This window comes from Ictidomys tridecemlineatus, chromosome 14 (assembly GCF_052094955.1).
Source record: "Ictidomys tridecemlineatus isolate mIctTri1 chromosome 14, mIctTri1.hap1, whole genome shotgun sequence".
Classification (NCBI taxonomy): Eukaryota; Metazoa; Chordata; class Mammalia; order Rodentia; family Sciuridae; genus Ictidomys; species Ictidomys tridecemlineatus.
In genome coordinates, this window is record NC_135490.1 from 7,845,642 (window position 1) to 7,869,279 (window position 23,638).

Genomic DNA, 23,638 nt, shown 5'->3' on the forward strand with positions numbered 1-23,638 from the left:
AATGGAAAAGGCCATCCTAAAATTCATAAGGAATTCATAAAGACCCGGAATAACTAAAGAAATCTTGAAGACGGAGATAAAAGTTGTGAGACTCAACTTTCTGATTTCAAAACATACTACGAAGCTGCAGTAACCAAACAATGTGATACCAGCATAAGAATAGACATGCATACCATGGAATAAAATTTGGAGCCCAGAAATAAGCCCGCCTGTCTACGGCCAGCTGAGTTTTGTGTTTGTTTAGGCAGTCCTGGGGACTGAACCCAGGGGCCCTCTACCTCTACCACTGAGCCACATCCCCAGCATCCCTCCCCCTTTTTAAAAAATTTTAGACAGGGTTTCACTAAATTGCCCAAGCTGACCCAAATTTGCAATCCTCCTGCCTCAGCCTCTCTGCCCAAGTAGCTGGGATTACAGGCTTGTGCCACTCTGCCTGGCTTAGTCAATTATTTTTGATAAGAGTGCCCAAACCATTCAATAGGAAAAGAACAGTCTCTTCAACAAGGGGTGCTAGAAAAACTGTATATGTACATGCAAAATAAGGAAGTTGGACCCTTCCTCATACCTAAATATTAATCCAAAATGGACCAGAGGCCTAGAATAAGTAGCTGGATCTAGAAAATTCTTAGAAGAAAACATAGGAGCAAATCTGCATGATCTTGGATTCGGCAATGGTGCCTTAAGCATGACACTGAAGCACACACAAGAGGAAAGCAGGTACTCTGGACTTCGGGGAAATGGAAGTCATTTGAGCATCAAAAGACCCTGGAGAGAATGAAAAGACCATCCACCGTGGGAGAAAATGTCTGTAAGCCACGTGCCAAAATGGCCTAATAGTCAGAAGATGTAAAGAAGCCTTACAGCTCACAACACAAAAGCCAAAAACCCAATTTTAAAATGGGCAAAGAGAGGCATAGTGGGGAGGCAGGGACAAACAGGTGGAGCAGGGAGGACTTCAGGGCGGAGAATCGATCAAACACACTTCTCTCCTGTGAAAGCACGTCCTTGTGCGCTTGTCAAAACCCACAGACTGCACTACCCCGAGAGTGGGCCCCCAAAGCACACTGTGGACTTTGGGTGGCAGTGATGGGACAAGGTGGGTTCATCCATCGTGGCAAATGTGCCCCTGGGTGTGGAATGTTGAGTGCAGAAAAAATTTGTGTGTGGGATGGGGAGTATATGAGAATTCTCCGATTTCTTCTCAATGTTGCTATGAACTTAAAAATGCTCTAAAAATAGTAAAGAGAGTGAAGGACAAAAGATTTTAATAGGGCTGGGGATGTGGCTCAAGCGGTAGTGTGCTCGCCTGGCATGCGTGCGGCCCGGGTTCGATCCTCAGCACCACAAACAAAGATGTTGTGTCCGCCGAGAACTAAAATAAATAAATAAATTCTCTCTCTCTCTCTCTCTCTCTCTCTCTCTCTCTCTCTCTCTCTCTCTCTCTCTCCCCCCTCTCCTCTCTCTAAAAAAAAAACAAAAAAAAAAAAGATAAAATGTTTTAAAAAAAAAGATTTTAATAGACATTTTTCCAAGAAGATACTTAGATGGACAAGAAGCACATGATAAGATGCTCAACATCATTAGAAATTAGGTAAATGCAAATCAAAACCACAATGAGAGTCCACTTCACACTGACGACAGTGGCCAGAGGGTTTTCTCTTTTTTGTTTTTAAAGGAAAATAAGTGTTGGAGACACTGGGGAACTAGAACCCCTGCACACTGCTGATGGGAATGTCAAGTGGAACAGCCACTGCAGAGCGCAGCTTGGCAGATCCCAGGGGATGGGATCACCATGTGACCCAACAGCTCCAATCCTGGGAAAACAGCCACAGATTTAAAACAAGGACTCAGATACTTGTACAGCAGTGTTCACAGGGGCACTGTCCCCCACAGCCAAAAGATGGAAATGACCCAACTGTGAACCTGGGGACACCAGATAAACCAAGTGGTCCACACACACAATGGAATCTACTCAGCCCAGAGGTTTCCAACTCTGGCTACCAGAGCTAGCGTTCCACCACAGCAGAGCCGTCCATCACACCATGACCAACTGAGACGCTGAGTCCTACACAAAAGTGGCTAAAGTTTGTAAGTATTAAAAAGAAAAGGTAATCAGTGCAAAATGAAAGTAGATCCATGGACGAGAACCTGTGGTGAAGACAGTGTGGGAAGGATACGGGCATGGCGTCTGGTGCGACGGAAGCACGTGGTCTAGATGAAGCACTGTCTTTAAGGTCCTAGGTGAGCTGATTCTAAAATCCAAGTGGAGGAACAAAGAAAAAGAACGGAGAATAACAAAGTAATTTTGAAAGAAGGAAACAGGACAGACAGCCCCTCCCTGTGGGAGATCAACCAGGTGATGTCAGCCCAGGAGCCAAAAACCAGATCAGCTACCCAAAGGGGTCCCAGACAGGTCCTACCTGCATGGAAACTTGGTATCAGACAGAACAGTCTATACACCAAAGGCGCTGGACCTGTCAGTGATCCATATTGCTTAAGAAAAGAAAAATGGATTCCTGGGACCTTACAACAATAACAGATTTATTTGAGGGGGGGCGGTACCAGAGATTGAACCTAGGGGTGCTTGACCACTGAGCCACATCCCCAGCCCTTTTTTATTTTGAGACAGGTCTCATTAAGTTGCTTAGGGCCTTGCTAAGTTGCTGAGGCTGGCTTTGAACTTGTGATCCTCCTGCCTCAGCCTCCTGAGTTGCTGGGATTACAGGGGTGTGCCACTGCACCTGGCCACAGAATAAATTTTGAAAATCAGGACATGTGCATCTTGTTTACAATTACATGTGGAATGCCTACATGTGTAACAAAAAATAAAAACTTTTAAAAATGTTTTGAAAAATAAATACAAGATAATATACAATTTGTGAGTGGGGAAAGAATTTCTAAGACAACACTGGAAAGAACAATAAAGAAATGATTGTGGGCTGGGGATGTGGCTCAAGCGGTAGCGCGCTCGCCTGCCATGCGTGCGGCCCGGGTTCGATCCTCACTACCACATACCAACAAAAATGTTGTGTCTGCCAAGAACTAGAAAATAAATATTAAAAATTCTCTCTCTCTCCTCTCTCACTCTCTCTTTAAAAAAAAAAAAAAAAAGAAAGAAATGATTGTGAAATAGTTGACTATATTAAAATCGAAGTTGCTTATCCATCAAAATAAACCATAAATAAGGTGAAAAGATAAGCAAGACACCTGGAGAAGGTACCTGCCCTGCACATGACTGGTCAAGGATTAGTAACCAGAACTTACAATGAGCCACACAACCAGTAAGAACACGACAACACCACAGACCAAAAGAACCAAGAATATGACCAGATCATTCAACAAAGGGGAGACCAAAATGGCCAACACACAGAAAAGATGCTGGGCCTCATCAGTAACCAGGAGCACACACCCTCAAGACCCACTTCACAGGCCCGGGACTAGCAAACCATTTCCACAGTCAGACAAGGCAGGACTGAGGTGGAGGGGCGGCAGCTGCCCCTCCCACCACCAGCGGACCCACACCCTGCAGAACACCTGGCCTGTCCAGGCGCACTCACCATCACCCAGCCGCGGCGGCTCTAGAGAGGAATCCTAGAGGAACCCCTGTGGGCATGGGGGCAGCAAGGGCACAAGAACAGAACACGCGTGGTCGAGGACACGCAGAGGTGGAAGTGACAGACAGGTACAAAGTGTTTTGGTTTTTGTTTTTAATTTTAAAAGGATCTGGAATCAATCACAGCTCCTACAATACGGCAGGAATATCAAGAAAGAACCATGAAAGCAAGACTCCCCAAGGGAGGGTGGGAAGTGCAGTGGTTAGACTTGATACCCCAACAACCTGAGGGAGGGCCCTCCCCCACTGATCATCTGTATCACCTCTGGGACATCCAGCTGCCATACTATCAAAGAGCAATGACCCCTACCGGCGGGTTAAAGACGACTTAAAAAGGAACTTACTTCAAGTTATGTAATGAAAATCACTTAAATAGTGGCTGGCACAGAATGAATACGAAATTAATAGTAATTACTGTTAATGACCATGAATTGAGCTACATTTTAGTTAATCTTTGCATTTGCTCAAATGTAAGCCTCAGGAGAGGGATTTTTGTCTGTCTTGTTCTCTGAAATAAGCCAGGCACCTACAATACTGTTGGCAAACATTTGCCTGAATGAATGACCTTGAACCTCAATATCTGGCTCTTTAATTAGGCCTTTAACAGTTAGTATTTATTGAGAGTTTGCTGTATGCTGGGCATTAAACATTTGGCATCTCATTCAATCCTTACAACAAAAATGTTATCTTATTAACCATTTTATAAATAAGGAAACTGAGGCTCAGAGAAATTAACATACTTCCCCAAGTTTGCAAAGTTAAATAGTAGGCCAGGTTTCAACCAGGATTTGAATCTAGGTCTTCAGCTTTCCGACACTTGTTGAATCCATGAGTAAGTAATGGCCAGGGCTTTCCTTGACAATTTGCTGCTTCTTCACAGTAGTCATGGGGAGAGAGATCAGGGGACCTGCCTGCCAGGCTCCCTGATGTCCACATGGGCCATGTTTCATCCCAGGAGTGCAGCCCACCGACACTTTTATCTTTTTTGCCTTGCTAGGAATCAAACCCAGGCCAAACACACACACACACACACACACACACACGCGCGCGCGCGCGCGGGACAAGTGCTTACCATTGAACCACACCCCTGTCCACAAAGACACTTTCATACCTCTGCTGGGGTAGTAATGAGGAGGGCCTGTTCCATGAGTTACATAGGGGACTGGACGAAAAGCTGAAACGCAAATATCCCAAGGCTCAAAAGAGAACTCCAACTTCACATAGCTTTTCCTTTGGAACCCACTGTATCCCCTACAAAAGTGGTATCAAGGTAAGAAAATAAAAAATATGTTCCTTTTCACAAAACCTTAACTATTAGTCACCTTAGGGAGAATAAGCCATAAAAAATTATGACATTAATTTTATTATTTATTATAGTAGAAGAATTTTTATATTAAAAATAGCTTGGGGCTGGGGTTGTGGCTCAGTAGTAGAGTGCTTGCCTTGCATGTGAGAGGCACTGGGTTTGATTCTCAGCGCCGCATATAGGTAAATGAATAAAACAGAGGTCCATTAACAGATTAAAAAAAATTAAAAATTACTTTATAGGCTGGGGATGCAGCTCAGTGGTAGAGCACTTGGGTTGTATGCAAGAGGCCCTGAGTTCCATGCCCAGTAATACACACACACCAAAAAAAGAAAGAAAAAGAGAAAAAATAAAAGATCCTTAGAGCTGGATGTGGTGGGATATGTCTCAGCTACCCAAGAGGCTGAGGCAGGAGGATCCCCCGAGCCCAGGAGTTGGAGCCAGCCTGGGCAACACAGCAAGACCTTGTCTCAAAATAAATTATTGAATAAACAAAAAATATATAGTTATTAATTTTATAAGGTCTTATTGTAGAAAAGCTGAAAGTACAGATAAGCAAAAATATTTATTTCCTCACAACTGTATAATCATGAATATCCTAGTCATTGTTGTATATTTACATTTACAAAAAAGTAGGATGAAATGTACATTTTCTGTTTTCCAATAAATCATAAATATCTTTATATATCAGGAAATATATAATTTAACAAAGAATGTTATTCTTATTTTTATGTTAAGTCCCTATAATTGAAAATTTAGGTGGTTTCCAACTCTTCTCCATCCTACACTAGGCCGAGCGCCAGGAGGTAGGCCCGTGGTAAAGCCATGCTGCTGGGTGAGACCCTGGTCCCAGCCTCAGCCCCAAAACAGACACCAAAGGAAGACAACAAGACTGAAATGAACACATGTTCAAAAATATTTTTTGCATGTGTTTAATTATCTCCATAGGAAAGACTTCCAAAAGTTGACTTGCTGGGTCAGAGGGTTATGTTTGGAATTCTTAGATTTGAGCACAAACATCTGTTTTAAGTAACTTTAAACCCCTCTTTCACTTCTTTTTGAATTTCTTTTTCAGTGACAAGAACTATGACCAACACCCAGCAAGCCCCAACAGAGACAGGCTGAACCCTTCCTTTTAGAGTATCCCCTGTCTCTGTCCCCTTTCCAGAAGAAGCAAAGCATGTCCCCAGATTGAGGACAAAAGATGCAAACATCCGCAATATTGTTGACTCACAGTGAAAAAGACTGGCAGGACCCACCAGGCGCTTCACACGTAAAACTACGCCAGGACTGGGGCTCAGCAGTGGGAGCTTGCCTCGTACACGGGAGGCACTGGGTTGGCTCCCCAGCACCCAAAAAAATAACTAACAAAGGTATTGTGTCCATCTACAACAAAAAGAGCAAAAAGGAAGTTACTCTTTCCAGCCTTCACTTGGTTTCTGTGGAAACAACCATCCCTGAAGCTCACACTCCCTTGGGGACCTGACGGTGAGCTCCAGAGGGGACGAAGAGCAGCTAGTAGAAAGCACTGAGCCCACGTTCACAACTCCCTCTCCACAACCTAGTGCGCTCCTCAGAGCATCACCCCCAGGGCACCTACTCATCAAGGACCCTGCTGGGTAAAATGTGAAACTGCCAGTTCTTTGTGGGTGACCTGTGGGACAGCAGCCCTACCCAAGAGGACGGAACCTCATGGACCCTCAGGCTCTGCAGGCTGGGAAGTGAGTTTCATGCTGAAAACCTGTTAGCATCCTAAAAGGTACCGGATCAGTAAAATCACGTGAGGAAACAGGCAGAAGGCTTCTGTACTGCACAGAATTGTACCCCAGGAGCCGTTCAAGACACCAATACCAGTTGTGGCTCCATGGTCAAGCAAGGGCAAAGAGTCCAACCTCCAGCACCCTCCCAACATTTTTTAAGTGTTAATACCATGATGAAGAGGAAAAGGCCCTGGACTAGAAGTCAAGAGCTCAAAGTTCAGGTGCAATTGTGCAATCAGAAATAGCTCTGCAGCATATACACGTCACCACCAAGTCCCTCTGAGCAATTCCCTCCTAACCAGTCAAAGGACATGAGTTAGAACTAGGTAATCATCTAGCACTTCCTCACTTCAAAATCTCTGACATCCTTTAAGGAAGACCAATAAGCATAGAAATAAAGAGTGGACATCAATTACAATTTTAGATTCTCCAGTAGCGTATGGAATCAATCGACTTCCTAAAATCTAGAGTCCTGGCAAATCACCTGGTGCAATTGCATCTCATTTTATCTTAAAATTCCACGAGTTCATGTCGAGTGCTCTGTCCAGCCGGGGACATTTCACAGAATGAGGGGGCTTTTGCCTTTGCAGACCTCAGTGGGCAGAGGGATACAGGTGACTTAACAAGCAACCACAACCCAGTGATGAGGAACAGGACAGAAAAGAACATCTAACAGGAAGCACGTGCGCCAGCACAGAAGGCTCTTCTCCCCGAGCCACGTCCACGTGAGAGCGTGAGAGCGAAGGCATGAGCAAAAGTCTGAGCCCAGAGCCGAGGAGCGGGGCCCTCCCAGCAGAGGGAGCCCTGAGGAGAGAGGGGAGAGCCCCCGGGAGAGGGCTCGCTGCATGTGAGGCAGACCTGCAGAGGACAAGGGACAAGGGGAAGCAGCAGCCGGGCAGCCGGCCCTCCCAGAGCACAACAGTTTGCCTTTGCTTTCATCTGCAGGCTGAAAGGTGGTCCAGGCTGCGGGGCTGAGCAGGAACCCACCAGGAGTCTGCAGCACGAATCCGACCAAGGGAGACCGGGCCAGGGGAAGGGGAGAGACAGAGGAGCCGGGCCCAGACTAGGTGAGTGAGCAGGTGTGCGGAGGGCAAGACTGATTCCAGGCCCAGAGAACAGGGAGAAGCAACCTGTGTCAGCCAAGAGGGCTGGAGCAGCCTGAAACTGCGGCAGGCACTTGGCTACCTCTTGGCAAGAGGCTGCCTGAGACGGCAGAGAACACAGAGGAAAAGGAACCAAGAGGCAGAGGGGGGCTGCTTGTGAGCCCTCAGTCTGCCTCGGACCAGCCAGCTCAGGTCGGGGGGTCCCCTTCAGACTGTGCTCTTCTCCCTGGCAGTGCTGGTGTTCTTGTGGTTAGTTCAGTCTGACTCTGGATTCTGTCACCAGGAACTGAAAGAATTCCAGGAGGACGGGTACAGCTCAAATGGGGAGCCCAGGGTAGACGTGGCACCAGAAGACGAGCCCAGCAGGAGCCAAGAACGAACAGCACTGGGACAACAGAGGACCAGGACAGCAGGGGACCAGGACTGCAGGGGACCAGGACTGCAGGGGACCAGGACTGCAGAGGACCAGGACTGCAGGGGACCAGGACTACAGAGGACCAAGACTGCAGAGGACCAGGACAGCAGAGGACCAGGACAACAGAGGACCAGGACAGCAGAGGACCAGGACTGCAGAGGACCAGGACTGCAGGGGACCAGGACTACAGGGGACCAGGACTGCAGAGGACCAGGACTGCAGAGGACCAGGACTGCAGAGGACCCCACCAGAGACCTCCCCAGGAGGCACCAGCCAGCGAGACCAAGTGCTTCTGAGTGACGGTTAGATGCAGACCACTGGACTTAGCTGCAAGGACTCAGTTGGTGACCTGACCGAGGACAGCGTCAGTGACCATGGGAGGAGAGGCCAGACTGAAGGGCACCGAGGTAAGGGACAGCAATGGATACCAGCCACTCTGAGTCAGGAACCAGGTTGTGAAGAGGAGGTTGCTAGGGAGGGTGGGTTTTGATGGGTGCCACGGAGAGCATGCAAAGGCCAGGAGGTACAGGAGAGGGGACACTCAACCCAGAGGTCCCCGAGAGGGAAGGGAAACCCACGGACTGAAAGGAGCTGTTTGAAGGCCTCAACCTCCGTAAAGTCCAGCAGCAGGCCCTCTGCACAGAGTGAGGGGAGCCTGGAGGCCACCTGAACAATCTGCTGTGGAGTATGGGAGAGAAAGTTCTAGAAAATCCAGGAGGGTTACCTGTAAGCTATGAGGACACAGAGGATGACAGAAACCACTCAGGTTTGCCAAAACCTGTTGAGAAACAACGGGATCTGCAATTAAACATTTAACTGTAATGAGACAACTGATTTAGAAACAGCATCTTTTATTAAGGAAAAAAGTCCCAGCTGGCGCCGGGGCGCACGCCTGTAATCCCACCGGCTCGGGAGGCGAAGGCAGGAGGATGGCGAGTTCAAAGCCAGCCTCAGCAATTTAGCTAAGCAACTCAGTGAGACCCGGTCTCTAATAAAATAGAAAACAGCACTAGGGACGTGCTCAGTGGTTGAGTGCCCCCGAGTTCAAGTCCCATTTTTCTTTTCTTTTTTTTTTAATTTTTTAATATTTATTTATTTAATTTTCTTTTTAGCTTTCGGTGGACACAACATCTTTGTTTGTATGTGGTGCTGAGGATCGAACCTGGGCCACAAACATGCCAGGTGAGCGCACTACCGCTTGAGCCACATCCCCAGCCCCTCAAGTCTCATTTTTCACTAATGATGTGAAAAAGAAACTTAAGTTTGTTGACATATTACTAAATTTTCTGCATAGTGAACTGCAAAGATGATGGTGATGAGCCACTCAATGATGTCATGATGGACAGGGATACAGATGATAAGATTCAGTAGGCTAGAATAAGATAAGGGTTCTAGGTTTAAAATATATATATATATACACCAGCAGGGCACAGTGGTGCACACCTGTAATCCCAGCAACTCAGGAAGCTGAGACGGGAGGATCAAGAGCTCAAAGCCAGCCTCAGCAACTTGGGGAGGTCCCAAGCAACTCAGCAAAACCCTATTCTACATAAAATACAAAAAAGGGCTGGGGATGTAGCTCAGTGGTTGAGTGCCCTTGGGTTTAATCCCCAGTACCAAAAAAAAAAAAAAAGCAAAACACACACACACACACACACACACACACACATACACACACACACGAACAGCCAGGTGGTGCACAAGTGGAATCCCAGCTACTCAAGAGGCTAAGGCAGGAGGATCCCAAGTTCAAGGCCAATCTTGGCAACGTAGTGAGACCCCGTCTCAAAATAAAAAGGGCTGGAGATACAGCTCAGTGGCAGAGCGCTTGTCTAGCATGCACAAGAATCTGGGTTTAATCCTCAGTACAAAAAAAAAAAAAAACCCACACAAAAAGTCATCAACTTAGGGCCAGGGTTGTAGCTCAGTAGAGTGCTTGCCTAGCATGTGTGAGGCGCTGGGTTCGATATCCGACACCACATAGAAATAAACAAATAAAATAAAGGTATTGTGTCCATCTACAACTAAAAAAAACATTTTTTTAAAAAAAGTCATCAACTTAAACGGTGTTTATAAAATGAAGATTCTGAGGTCTCAGTGATCACCCAGTTAAGGGAGTCAAGTCGCTAGCAACAACCCTTGCATGGAGCAGAGGAAATAAGCCTTCCAGATGAGGCCCTTCCCATCTCAGGACTCGGGGGTGGTAAGAGCTCATGAGAGGCGCCCACGGTTGAAAGATCTCCTCCAGCAGGCCACGCCAGCCATCTACATTTTTCAAGTTCTGTACTTACATTTTATCGTCAGAGTTTCGGGACTGTACTGTCTTATCCTCTTTGGAAACGTCTACTCAGAATCACAGACAATGCAGCCTTACGTTGTGATATCCACCTTTAGAGAGGTATGACTCCAATACAGTTTGACAGTGTTTTTGCTGTAGCCGACAGTATTTCCTACTGAATTATCAATATCCTTCAAAAAGGAAAAACAAATACAAAAACCCAAGTGGAACTGTCGCCACCCTTAGTTTGCTTGCCTGGATTTTCATTTATCTGCCTCATTTCTACTCTATAATTTCCAGGTTCTGGAGCTAGAAAGCTCATTCCTCTATCCTCCTCCTCAGCCTGGAGAACTAACATTATAATGCCGTCAATGAGCACAAAGGATCCATAGGCAGGGCAGGCAATGTAGCTCAGTGGTAGGGCATGCCTAGCATGCCTGAGGCCCTGGGCTCGAACCCTGCACATAAACACAAAGAATCCACAGACTGAGTGACCAATGCCTAAGCAGAGTGACGGACTGGGACAGAAGATGGAGTGAGGCAGGAAGGAAGAGAGGATGCCTTCTTTCTGGACAGGCAGAAAGACCCAGTGAGATCTCAATGCCAAGGCAATGCTTCAGCAGAATCCTGAGGCTGAGGACTTTCCTAAGTACAGAGGGTACAGAAGGGTGGTGTGTTCGTTCGTTTTCTGTTGCTGTAACAAAATACCTGAGATGAGTAAAGAAAAGAGCTTGATATAACTCTCAGTTGTGGAGCTAAGAATCCTAGATTGAACAGCCCACAGGCTCAGCCTCTGGTGAAGACCTTGGAGTAGACGCCTCACAACGGTAGTGTGTGTGGAGAAAGATCACGTGGCAAGACCGGAAGCCAGAGAGTCAGAGGCATTCCTTACAGCAGCCTGCACTTGTGAGAACTCCAGGAGACCAGCGACCCAATGACCTAAGGACCTCCCACTAACCACCACTCTGAGAGGTTCCGCCACCTCTCATGCGGCCACAGGGGACCAAGCTGCCAGCACATGAACACTTGAGGGAGATCCCAACCCTGGTACAAGGGAAGCCGAAGAAGCAAGTTCATGAACAAGCCTGAGGAGTGTGCCAGGCTGACCTTGGGCACCAGAAGCTGCAAAGCACAAGTGAGCACAGGACACAGGGAAGGGCAAAGGACGCCAGAGGACCAGGAAGGTGCCAGACCAGACGCCACGGGGCCGAGAACAGTTGAGAAGTGTGGCACCATCTTGGCCAGGTGTGAATCCATCCCGTTTCCCTGGCCTAGCTCAGCATTCTTCACATTATGTATTTATTTTGCAATACGAGGACCTCACAGACACCAGACAAGGGTTCTGCCATTCCGCTGTATCCCCAGCCCAAGATCAGATTTTTAAAGTCCTCAGCCTCCTGAGTAGCTGGGACCACAGGTGTGCACCACGGCACCTGGCTCAACCCCGGATTTCTCTGCAGTCTAGCCCCACACTGGCTCAGCCAGCAGAGGCCCAGCCCAAGCCCTCGTCCTCAACCCTGTCCATGTGGACACCAGAACAGCCCAGCACAGCCTTTGTCCACGGGCCCCAATATGAGGGCAGGTGGGATCTGTGCTCCTTCTAGATCTCACTGAACTGTGCCCCCGGGCAGTCTTGGGTACAGTGTGCCCCCGGGCAGTCTTGGGTACAGTGTGCCCCTGGGCAGTCTTGGGTACACTGTGACTGGCTGAGTTTCTGTTCTGCAGCTGCCTCTGGACATCTTATTCTAGGCTAGAGGTCAGCAAATGCTTGCTGTAAAGGGACACATAGTAAATATTTTAGGCCTTAGGGGGCCATCCACATTTCTGTCAAATTATTCAACTCTGCTCCTATAGCTCAGAGCAGACACAGAGGGCTGGGGATGTAGCTTGGTGAAGCACCCCCTGGGTTCTCTCTCTAGTTTAAAAAAAAAAAAAAGAGTACAGGAAATAATGCATGTAGAGTACTTACAAAGGGCCTGATCCGAGGAAAGCACAATCACTGTTTGCTATTATTTTTACTTATTATCAATTGTGTTAAACCGAAACTCTTGAGACGGAGGGTTTTCTGAAAGAGTTCACTGAGCTGTTACGATGCTAGCCAGAAAAAGACCAGGTCCTGGGACAAATTTCTTCAAAGTTGCAGCAGCAAGGTGAGGTAGCAGATGGAAAATGTCTCAGAACCAGAGCCAAGCGTACTTCTCAATGAAGGAGATTTGGGAAGTCAGAAGTTGTTTACGCTGAACCTATGCTGGCCGTAGATGGGATGCAGAGGCAGGGAGCTTTGGGATGGGAGGACAGTCCACAGGCAGAGGTTACCGTCTTTGGATTGATCAGAGTTAATATCTAAAAATTTACCTGTAAACAGGGCTCCCCTGCCCTGGTGATGAGATTTAGGTGAAGGTTTCAGCATAAATGATCTTTTTGATGGTTTCTTAGTCAGCTGTTTGTGGTGCTGGGGATTGAACCCAGGGCCTTATGATGGAGGCAAGCACTCTACCAACTGAGCTGTATCCCCAGTCCTCTTATTCAGCTGTTGATTGATTAACTTCCCTTATCTCTTCTCTCCTTCCATCCTCTTTTGTAATTAAATTCTGGACACTAAGGCTTTTACTTTCTTCATCTGTATAACTTATCTTTGGTAAAACAATCGATATAAGGTAGATAGTAACATCCCACTGAGGATGAGAAAAATTAATCTGTGAAATCACGTGGCTAGTAAGCAGCAGAGCTAGGATTTCTGAGGTTTACCTTGAAGGATAAATGACAATTATTTGAAAGATTTGCAGTGCTGGGGATCAAACCCAGGGCCCCCCTATGTTCTAGGCAAGTGCTCTACCACTGAGCTGCCTCCCCATCCGATGGGCCGAGCAGAAGACTTTGGTTTAAACAGAGAAAAGCTGAAGAAAGCAGAAACAAAAGAACAAGAGAGCATCAGTGGGGCCGGGTTGGGGCTCAGAGGTAGAGCGCTTGCCTGGCAATGTGCCAGGCCCTGGGTTGGATTCTCAGCACCACATATAAATACATGAATAAAATAAAGGTCCATCAACATCTAAAAAATATTTTTAAAAAGAGTAAGTCAGTCATTTCAAAGTTTCTTTTTTGTTGTTGGTACTGGGGATCGAACCCAGGGGTGCTTAACCACTGAGCCACACCCCAGCTCTTGGTTTGAGGCTGGCTTCAAACTTCAATGGGATGACAGGTGCATGCCACCAAGCCCGGCAAAGGCTACTTTCTTTGTAAGGCAGGGACAGGGAGACTGAGCAAAAGGAAAATGACTGATGGGTTAACGGCACCTTTCATTAGCCTGCCAATTGAAGCTGGCCTGCTTGGAACATTTGACTCTTTTCCTCTAATTCTGGTTTCTCAGAAGTTCAGATTAACTGCTTAGCTTCAGCGTGGTGGTGTGAGAGGCTCCCTTCTAATTCCCAGTCTGGCGTATGGAGGTCCAGTGCAGGAGCTTGCTCCTTCTCAGCAGCCCCCCATCATTTTCACTTCCCACTTCTCGGGGTTCTGACAGCTCGTCTTTAGACAACTCCTCGCAAGTGAACCTAGCTCCACAGTACAGATGGCGCATTCCACGACAGTGCCAGCGTCTCCGCTAAAGGTGAGAAGAGTGTTGCGGCATAAAAGCCATTCAGCAGCCTGACATTTTCAGAGCTGTCCATAAGAATGTGACTGCAGATGCTGGCCACAGCTTCAGAACCACATTCAAGGGAGCCCTGGTGATAAACACTTCCTTGAGTTCAGTTCAGGAAATGTCTGAATATTGACAGAATAAACCACCACACGGCCCAACCTGTTCCCTTTTCTGCTGTGGCTTCCAAGAAACTTCAAGCTGAACTCAGGCCAGACGTCTCCTCTCGGGTGGGTGGGAGCACTTGTGTCTGAGTCACTGCTAGGACCACTTTTGTGTTTTGGAAACCACCCATATTTAAACAGGGGGCTGCACCCTGTGTGCCAGGCATGTCTCCAGCAGAGCCCCCCTCGGTCCACCTGCCTGTCCAAGGCTGTCTTCCACACCAGCAGGGACTACCTCTTAAGAACCATAAGAGCCACATCTTACCCTTCTCTTCCTTTCCTGCTCCTAAGGCGGGAGTGGCACTACGTGGACACTTGGGACTGCCGAGTGAACACACTCACAGGTCTCCAATTCCCACAATCACTCTGCAAAGTTTCCACCTGCACACTACAGAGAGCGGGTACCTTTCCCACGGCCCCAGTTGGAGCAGTGGTTTCAAAGCTGGGGGTTGCTTCACTAAACCACCCCAGTGCCTTGTTTCTTAAGGTATCTTGTATCCTACATCTCAGGTTCCTAGAAGAGGCAGGTCCAAATATAGGATTTTAAAAAGGTTGGGGGGAGGCCTTAATCTATCAACTTGTGTGCACTGTTGTGTGGAAGAGCTGACCTGGCACCACACTGGGACAGCACCATGGAAATCAGGGTCTTTTCTGACTGCTCTCTGTCCCACCCCTCTCTCAGCACCTTCCTCATTTCCAATGTCACTCTGTCTTTGGGAGTTTCTGCCGGGCATCTCACTCTGATCCTGCATGCAGGCACCCCCCCCACCTGGTCTGTGCCACAGTAATAGGCACAGGGCCTGTCCTTCTGCATCCACAGCCCCCCCGACACGTGTCGTGTTAGAATCCCATAGCTCTGGGGCTTCTCGCTGATTCATAACCCAGGCATTGGGCAACCTCTGCCCAGCTCTACCTGCTCCCCTGATGGTCCCTTCTAGGAGTCGGTGAAGGTTTCTGCAACTTAGAATTCTTGTTTACAAGGGTGACTGGAAGAGCATGAAGGATAAAATTGTCAGATCCCCCGCTGCTACACACAAGTTATAAATTAAAGAGGATATCTGGCATATCACAGGCTCTCAAATATTGATAAGGAATAAACTGATTTACCACCACTGTCTCACCTCCATACCTAGAATTGGGTGTTGGTTTCTGGCTCCATCTAAGCACCCAAATCTCTTCAGAAATCAAAATCCCATGAATTGGCTGTCACAAGGCTGACACAGAGGAGCAATATGGTCTGCTTCCTGCTTGAACAGAAAGGGCCCAGCTTTGTCAGCTTAGGGCCCCTGTTGGTCCCCAGCACTAGTGTCTGGGAGGAGGGAACAGCTTTGGCTTCACATTCTCACTTTGCATGAACTGGTTCAGTGTCCCTGGCCAAATCCCTTGATAACTCTGGGCCTCCCACTTCTTATCTGCATGACATATTTTAAACTGAAGGAGATCTCTGCTATCTCCCAGGCTTAGCCTCAGAAGCCAGCTGGCCTTCCTTCCTTGGGCTGGATTCTAGGAGATAACTGCTTCACATTTTTTGAATTGCATTTCCTAGTGTTATCATAAATTTGTCACAAGCCCCTGGACATTGGTAATCTGACCTTGTGATGTTCAATGGGACACTTTGTGTGTATGATAAAATCTACCATTTCAATCATTTTTAAATATCCAGTTTAGTGGCATTAGTACCTTCACATTGTGATACAACCCTCAACCTCCAGAACTTCATTTTCCCAATGCAAACTCCATGCCCATGACACATTAATTCCCCATTCCTCCTCCCAGGATTCTATGAAAACTTTTTTTTTTTTTTTTTTGGTGGTACTAGGGGTTGAACCAGGTATACTCTATATCACTGAGCCACATATCTCCCCACTATTTTTTTTTTTTTTTGAGACAGGGAGAGTCTTACTAAGTCGCCCAGGCCAGCTCCAACTTGTGATCCTCCTGCTCAGCCTGTTGAATCACTGGGGTTACAGAAGTGTGCCACCATGCCAAGCACTATGAATTTGACTACTCTAGGGACATCATACGAGGGGAATAATATAGCATTTGTCCTTTGCAACTGGCTCATACACTCAGCACAACATCTTCAAGATTAATCTATGTTGTAACAAGTGCCAGAATTCCCTTCCTTTTTAAGGGATGATCAATAGCCACTGTAGATACACACATTTTATTTCTCATTCATCCATACATAGATTGCTTCAACTTTTGGGCTACTGTAAAGAGTGTTGGTTATGAGCTAACATCGTGGTACACACCAGTAATCTCATCGACTCGGGAGGCTCAGACAGGAGCATCAAAATTTGAGGCCAGCTGGGGAAATATAGAAAGATCCCTGCCTCAAATTTAATTTTTTTTAGAAAATATATATATTTTTAAACTTGGTGATGATAGTCCTTTATTTTATTTATTTATATCTGGTGCTGAGAATCCAACCCAATGCCTCACACACACACTAGGCAAGCACTCTGCCACTGAGCCACAACCCCGCCCTCAAAATAAAATTTGAAAAGGACTAGGAAAGTGTCTCAGTGGCAGAGCACTTGCCTAGCATGCACAAGACCCTGCAGTTCCATCCCAGCATCACCAAAAAAAAAAAAAAAGTGAACAGGGGTGTAGTAGAGTATCTGAGACCCTCTAAATTCTTTTGGATTTAAACCCAGAATGGGATTGCCAGTCACATGCTAATCCTATGTTTCATTTTGTGAGGAACCTCAGACTCTTGTTCAAAGGGGCTTTTAAATGCACAGACAGAGCTGCTCAAGGAGCTGGTCATCATGCCGACTCAGGTGGGGCTTGCCTGGAAGGGTTGTCTTGCTTCAATCTGGATGGAGCAGGCCCCTTGCTGCTCGGTCTCTCCCCCCCACACACTGGGCATGGGGCTGGACTAATCCTCCCTCCCCCCTCCTCCTCACCTCGGACTCAGTGTCAACTTCTGAAAAGTGGGCTGTGGGAACTTAATTTGTAGAGTTTTCAAAAGGACCAGAGTTGGTGTATTCAAAGCACCTAGGTAAGCTCTTACAAAATGAAGCTACTAATCCTACCCTGCCAGCTGCAAAGGGTGGTCACCCAAACTCAACAGAAGACTGCGGGAGAAAGAGAAAGCTGAAAACAGCAGGGCATCCCACAACTGCTACGCCCACCCTGCTTCCTGGTAATCCCCTCCACCACTTCCTACTTCACTCAACTTCAGGCCAAGTGATCTAGCAGGCCTGCTCCTGGCCATTTCCTGCTGAGGTTTTCAGTGGCTACCCTCATCTTAACAAGGCCTTCAGTGCACTGACCCATCTCTCCAATTATTCCTTTTCTTTCTTTGCTACTTTAGCTTTTTTTTTTTTTTTTTTGTACCAGGGATTGAATCCAGGGACACTTTACCACTGAGCTACATCCCTAGGCCTTTAAACTTTTTACTTTGAGACAGGGTCTCACTATCACTGAGGCTGGTCTTGAACTTTTCATCCCCTGGCCTCAACCTCCCCAGTGGCTGGGATTGCAGGTGTGCGTCAGCATACCCAGCTAGTCATCCTTTGACGTCAGGCACTGGCTTTTCCAGAAGTCCTCTCCCAACTCCATGACACTGGAGTGGGAGTGGAAAGCACCCATCACCACACCAAACCCACGCTGTAGTATAACAGTCTCTGGGCTGCTTTATCTAAGTCAGCTTCTTCAAACAAGGGGTTAAATTATTTTTGAGACCCTGTCTCAAAAAGTAAAAAGGGCTGGGGATGTAGCTCAATGATTAAGCAGCTCTGAGTTCAATCCTCAATACCAAAAAAAAATTAAAAAAAAAAAATTGAGTTACTCTGATCTTGATGAATCTTCTGGAGATGCTTTGGTTTTTATCAGCTTCTAAGAAACGCTCTGGGCCCCTACTTCCAAGGTCTCATTGACACAGACCCATTAGCAAATCCCGCTTGTGGTGTTTTCCACTCTGCATGGGCACAGCAATGCATCCAGCAGGAGCCTGTAAATGCCTGCTGCAAAAATGATTGATTGATGAGTCACCCAGTTGTGCCAATTCCTGTAAACCGGTCTGTGGTTGCAGATCAGTTTTAAATTTACCTCCCTCTGAAGCAAGAACTGTGGCAGCTGCCTTTTTATTTATTTATTTATTTGAAAGCACAGAGGGCATTGGAAGGTCATCAAAGCAGTGGACCACCTGTTTCTTAAATTCACCCACAGCATGTACTTAGAGTTGATATGGGGCAACTACTTAGTTCCAGTGGCTTCTGCTTAAAAGTCTTTGTATGCCAATCCCTTTCCAGAGGGAGTTCTGGAAGCCCTGCGATCACAGTGCTTGCCCTCTACTGTGCAAAGTGATCTTGCTGTAAAATAGCTCTAAATGGCTCCTTTTAAGCTCCAGATAGTGTCCTTTACCTCTTGTGTGTTGTCAACTATTAGTGGCTTACTAAATTTTGTTTCTTTCTGGCTTCGTTCTACTCCTGGGATGGCATGATGGGAACCACTAACGCATACTAGCTGTGTTGAATTTTTTGTTGTTTTTAAATTTTTTTAAGGAATTTTATCTTTATTATTCGAAAATACACAATGCTTTCAAATGAACATTAACATCACATGTGGAAAATGCAGAACTTCCAAATAAAAATATCAAACACTACAATTCATAATTTCATACTTTGAAAGAAAATTGACACTTCTAAAGAAAAGTACCTAGAGACAGTTGAAGACCATTTAGTTTCTGCTTAAAAAGGATTTAGAATCCTAACTCCTAGACTCACCGTAGGCAGAGGTAAAGTCATAACAATTTGAAAGAATCTTCTTATTTTTGATTATCAAGTCAAGAGATCTGCCTAGCCTAAAAGGAACTGTGTTCATTCTTAGCATTTTAGATTTGAAAGGAACAACCAGATACTAGGGCCCATACTCCCAGAGGATGAGGCAGGAGGATCAAAATTTCAAGGTCAGTCTCAGCAATTGAGTGAGGCCCTAGGCAATTTAGCAAGACCTTGACTCAAAATTAAAAATAAAAAGTGCTGGGGCCGGGCTCAGTGGCAGAGCGCTTGCCTGGCCCGTGTGAGGCACTGGGTTGTTGGGTTGTTGGGTTGTATCTTCAGCACCGCATAATAAAATAAAGGTATCGTGTCCACCTACAACTAAAAATTGTATATGATTTATTTTAGCTGGGAATGGGGGTTAGAGGTCTAAACTTTGCTGGGCTTTGAAAAGTGGGTGGAGGTGGAGCCTCCCTAGCATCGCTGCGTCCAGGGTGGGACACTAATGCCAAGGGGACACTGGGGTAACGGGAAGCGACAGAAGGGACAGAGCCAGACGGTGTGAGCCAGAACAGGCTGGGGGCGACGGAGCCCCGCTGCCGCAGCCCCGGGCGCCCGTGCTCAGACCTTCCAACCCGCCAAACTTTACTTTCCGAGAAGCCCGACCGCGGGCTCCCGGGCCCGGGCGGCCGCGCACGCGGGGCGGGGGGCGTGGCGGCGGGGTCCGCGCCGCATCACCGAGGACCCCCTGGGCACCGAAGCCCGGAGGGGCGCGGGCCGGCGTCAGGCAGTTGCCCCCCGCCCCCGCCCCCAGCGCTCGGCTCCCGCGCAGAGCCCGGCGGGGGTCGCCTCCTGCAGCCGCCGCACGGGGACCCGCTCCCGAGCCCGCGGAGACGCAGGGCGGGAGAACCCGGCCAGACAAAGAGTTGGGCTCCGAGCGCGCGGCAGCCCCGGCGACAAGTGGGGGACCGTCCCCGGACGGCACCGGCTCCGCGCTTCCCCAACCGCACCCCAAGAAAAGACCTCACGCCCACGAAGGGGACGGTCGCGAAAAGCCCCTACCTTGCTACCGCGCCAGGTGCCAGGTCTGCAGCGGCGGGCGCCAGCACGGGGACGAGCCGCGCGGCTCCGGGCCCCGCCCCTCGGCGCAGGCCCCGCCCCCGAGGCAGGCCACGCCCCGGGCGGCCACACCCACCCGCCGGTGGACACGGCTGGGTCGCCGTCGGCCGCTGGGTTCAGGCCGCGGCGCAGGCCCGGAGCCCGGTGCATTATGGGACCCTCCCGCCAGCTCCGAGCCTGCACTGACCCCTGGCGGCGGCGCTGGTAGGACGCCCCGGCGCGGGCCGCGTAGGCTGCTTGTTGCTCTCTCCCCATAAAATGCAAAAATAAATCCGGGGCTTGAAAGTTGCTGTGACTACCTTCCCCGTAGTGACATAAGTCACTGAGTCAACTCTAAGGCTGGGGAAGGCTTTTGAAACCCGGGAAAACAATTTTGGATATTAAAACTATGATGTCAAGTTGATGGAGAAACCGGCTGTCACTGTTCCCGGCAAAACCACAGAGCAGCCCCGTCCACCCAGAGAATAAGAGCGTGCTAGGTAACGGGGACCACAACGACCCACGAGTTTTCTCTGCTGCACGTGCCCCAGGGAAACAGTTCCAGTGGAGTTAAAGGGTTATGTCTAGAGAAGTCAAGGGTTTGACAACTGGGGGGAGCAGGATCCCACAGTTTGTCCAGTGAGGAGCTCTGAGCTCTGGTTCAGGAGTGATAACAAAAGGTACTTCCATTAGCTGAATACCTTCCTGAATGGTGCCACCTCTCCTGGTTAGCCAGACCATCCGGGGGAGGAGAAACTTTATGACTTCACTGAGAATGGTCACTGCCTCCTGGGGCCTTGGGGACCCAGAAGATTGCAGAGAAACAAACCCCCCCAAAAAAAAAATTGAGATCCATTTTTCTTGGCAGAGTCAGAACAATCCAAGAAGCCCAGTCAGTGACATCGTGATAAAATGATACCTGGCTCTCCAGAAATAAAAGCACGTGGCACGAGACATCTGTGCTGTAGATACCCCAGCCAGGGCTGATTTCAAGTTGCCCACATGAGGGCAGAGTTGGACCTGCACTGTACCAGCAAGCCCAAGTAACTGACTTACCTGATTAAGTACCTGGGGCACCTCAGTAGAAAGTAGTCAGAGGGGCAGCTCTTGCGGGTTCGACAGCGTCCAGCTGGGCAGTGATGCTGGTGGGTCTCCACCAGGGTGGTGAGAGCCATGGGCAGCAGGATGGCCCAGTGAGAAGCGGCGGGGGGAGGGCAGGGAGAACAGACCTACTAGGAGGAAGTGCTTTCTATCAGCACCCTGATACTCCCTGGCTGCCCAGCAGCTTGGGGCAAACATGAAGCAGTTCAAATTTGGGAGGGAAACATCTCTCCTCTCAGTTCTCTTGGTAGCACAGTCTCCCTTAGAAGACGGTCTCAGGAACACGACATGTAGGGTAGCTAATAGGGGGCTCACGCACCATGGCTTTTATCATGAGCACTTCCATGTGGTTTCTCCCAATTTAGAGACTCGGTCTGCAGCTGAGCCCAGAGGAGGACTCAGGTGGACACTTGTTAGAGCTCGTACAGTGCGTGCGAAAGCAGGTGAGAAGACTAAAGTGGGTGGGGTTTTCTGTTACTTACACTGGATCTTAGTGTTAGGGCCTTCACGTTTTTCACTCTTTTCTATAGCTCTATTGGATACCCATGCCAGGAATCTTGAGCCACATCTATAGTTTTATTATTATTATACACTTTTATTATGATGGGATAAATGTTGTACATATATACATATAAAACTTAAAAGTTACTATTTTAACTATTTTTTTAAATTTTTTTGTAGTTGTATGCAGACAGCATGCCTTTATTTTATTTGTTTCTTTTTTTTTTTTTTTTTTTTTTGATGTGGTGCTAAGGAGCGAACCCAGTGCGGCATGCTAGGCCTGTAGCTCTGCCTCTGAGCTACAACGGCAGTCCTCTCTCAACTATTTTTAAGAGTAGAATTCAGTGGTGTTATCTTCATTCACATTGCAATGCAAACATCAACACTATTTTCTTTTTTTTTTTTTAAAGAGAGAGTGAGAGAGGAGAGAGAGAATTTTTTTTTTAATATTTATTTTTTAGTTCTCGACGAACACAACATCTTTGTTGGTATGTGGTGCTGAGGATCGAACCCGGGCCGCACGCATGCCAGGCGAGCGCGTTACCGCTTGAGCCACATCCCCAGCCCATCAACACTATTTTCAAAAGTTTCGTCACCTTTTACTGACACTCTGTACTTGTTCAAGCAATAACCCTCTTCTCCCCTTCCCCTAGACCCTGATAACGTCTTATCTGCATTTTCTTCTGTCCCTGCACCTTCTCCACTATTGGGGATTGAACCCAGAAACACTCTGCTGCTGAACTGCATCTCCAGCTGTTTTAGTTAATTTTCATATTGCTATGGCCAAATTGCTTGAGAAGAACAATTTAGAGGAGGAAAAATTTATTTTGGCTCACAGTTTAAGACGTTCGGTCCATGGTCAGTCAATTCCATAGCTCTGGGCTCAAACATCATGGCAAAGGGACACAGCAAAGGAAAGCAGCTCAGGGCATGGCAATCAGGAAGCAGAAAGAGAGCTCCGTTCACCGAAATGTAAAGCCTCCCAGACATACCCTCAGTGGCCTACCTCCTCCAGCCACACCCTACCTGTCTACAGTTACCACCTCACTAATCCTTATCGGTGGATTAATTCTCTGATTAAGGCTCTCATAACCTTATCACTTCACCTCTGAACATTCTTGCATTGTCTCACACATGAGCTTTTGGGGAACACCGCACATCTAAATCATAACAGCAGCCCTTTTTTGAGACAGGGTCTTGCTAAGTTGCCCAGGCTGCCCTTGAATTTGCAATCCTTCTGTCTCAGCCTCCTGAGTAGCTGGGATTACAGGCAGGCCCCATGATTCCTGGCTCTTCTACTTTCAATCTCTATGAATTTGTCTATTCTGGATATTTCACATGAATGAACTCATATTGTGTTTCTCCTTTGTGTCTGGCATCTTTGCTGAGGAAATGTTATCAAGGCTTGTCCATGCTGGAGCATGTATCAAAACCTCACTCCCTTTTTAGTCCATTGCATGTATACACCCCACTTCAGTTACCCATTCATCTGCTGATGGACACAGGTTGTTGCCCCCTTTGGGCAATCCTGGATTAACCTGCTGTGAACCTTGGCATACACGTTATATATATTTTTCCCTCAGTATGGTAAGATGTTATTTCCTCTGTAGACTTGTCTGACATCTATTTGTCTTTCAGAAGTAGAAGGATCAAGCAGGAGCCTACCCCAAGCCTTCCAACTGGGTCCAGGGATGTCTCCATGTTGTCCCTCTGTACTTTGCTCCCATATGGGACATGAAATAAAGGTGGAGGACTGAAGTGAACAGAGCCTGAAGAGTCCAGTTGGGACCTGCTAATCCTGGAGTTAGGGAAAGGTGTGGACCAAGGATAGTAAGAACAGATCTGCATTGGATACTCATAAACATCATATACAGCCATTCTTAGAAGGCAACAGCATGTGTGGATTACTGTGCTGTATGTCTGTATGAATTGGGT

General features: G+C 47.6%; 1 protein-coding gene and 1 long non-coding RNA gene across 5 annotated transcripts in view; one reads left to right on the forward strand and one right to left on the reverse strand.

Annotated features, from left to right (window-relative positions):
• Nucleotides 1–17,617, forward strand: part of LOC110599382 (uncharacterized) — a 52,457-nt gene extending 34,840 nt beyond the window's left edge. For 2 of the 4 annotated variants that reach the window (XR_013430172.1, XR_013430170.1), the window contains one exon: nt 5,995–17,617. This is a non-coding gene — a long non-coding RNA (uncharacterized LOC110599382). The remainder of the gene's footprint in view (nt 1–5,994) is intronic. The other 2 variants (XR_013430171.1, XR_013430173.1) reach the window with 2 other exon arrangements.
• The window catches only part of Extl3 (exostosin like glycosyltransferase 3), a 106,117-nt gene extending 85,939 nt beyond the window's left edge, over nt 1–20,178 (reverse strand). Inside the window, exon 1 of the mRNA XM_078030806.1 lies at nt 20,066–20,178. The gene's annotated coding sequence lies outside the window, so the exon portion shown is untranslated. The remainder of the gene's footprint in view (nt 1–20,065) is intronic.
• Nucleotides 20,179–23,638: the final 3,460 nt, after the last annotated feature.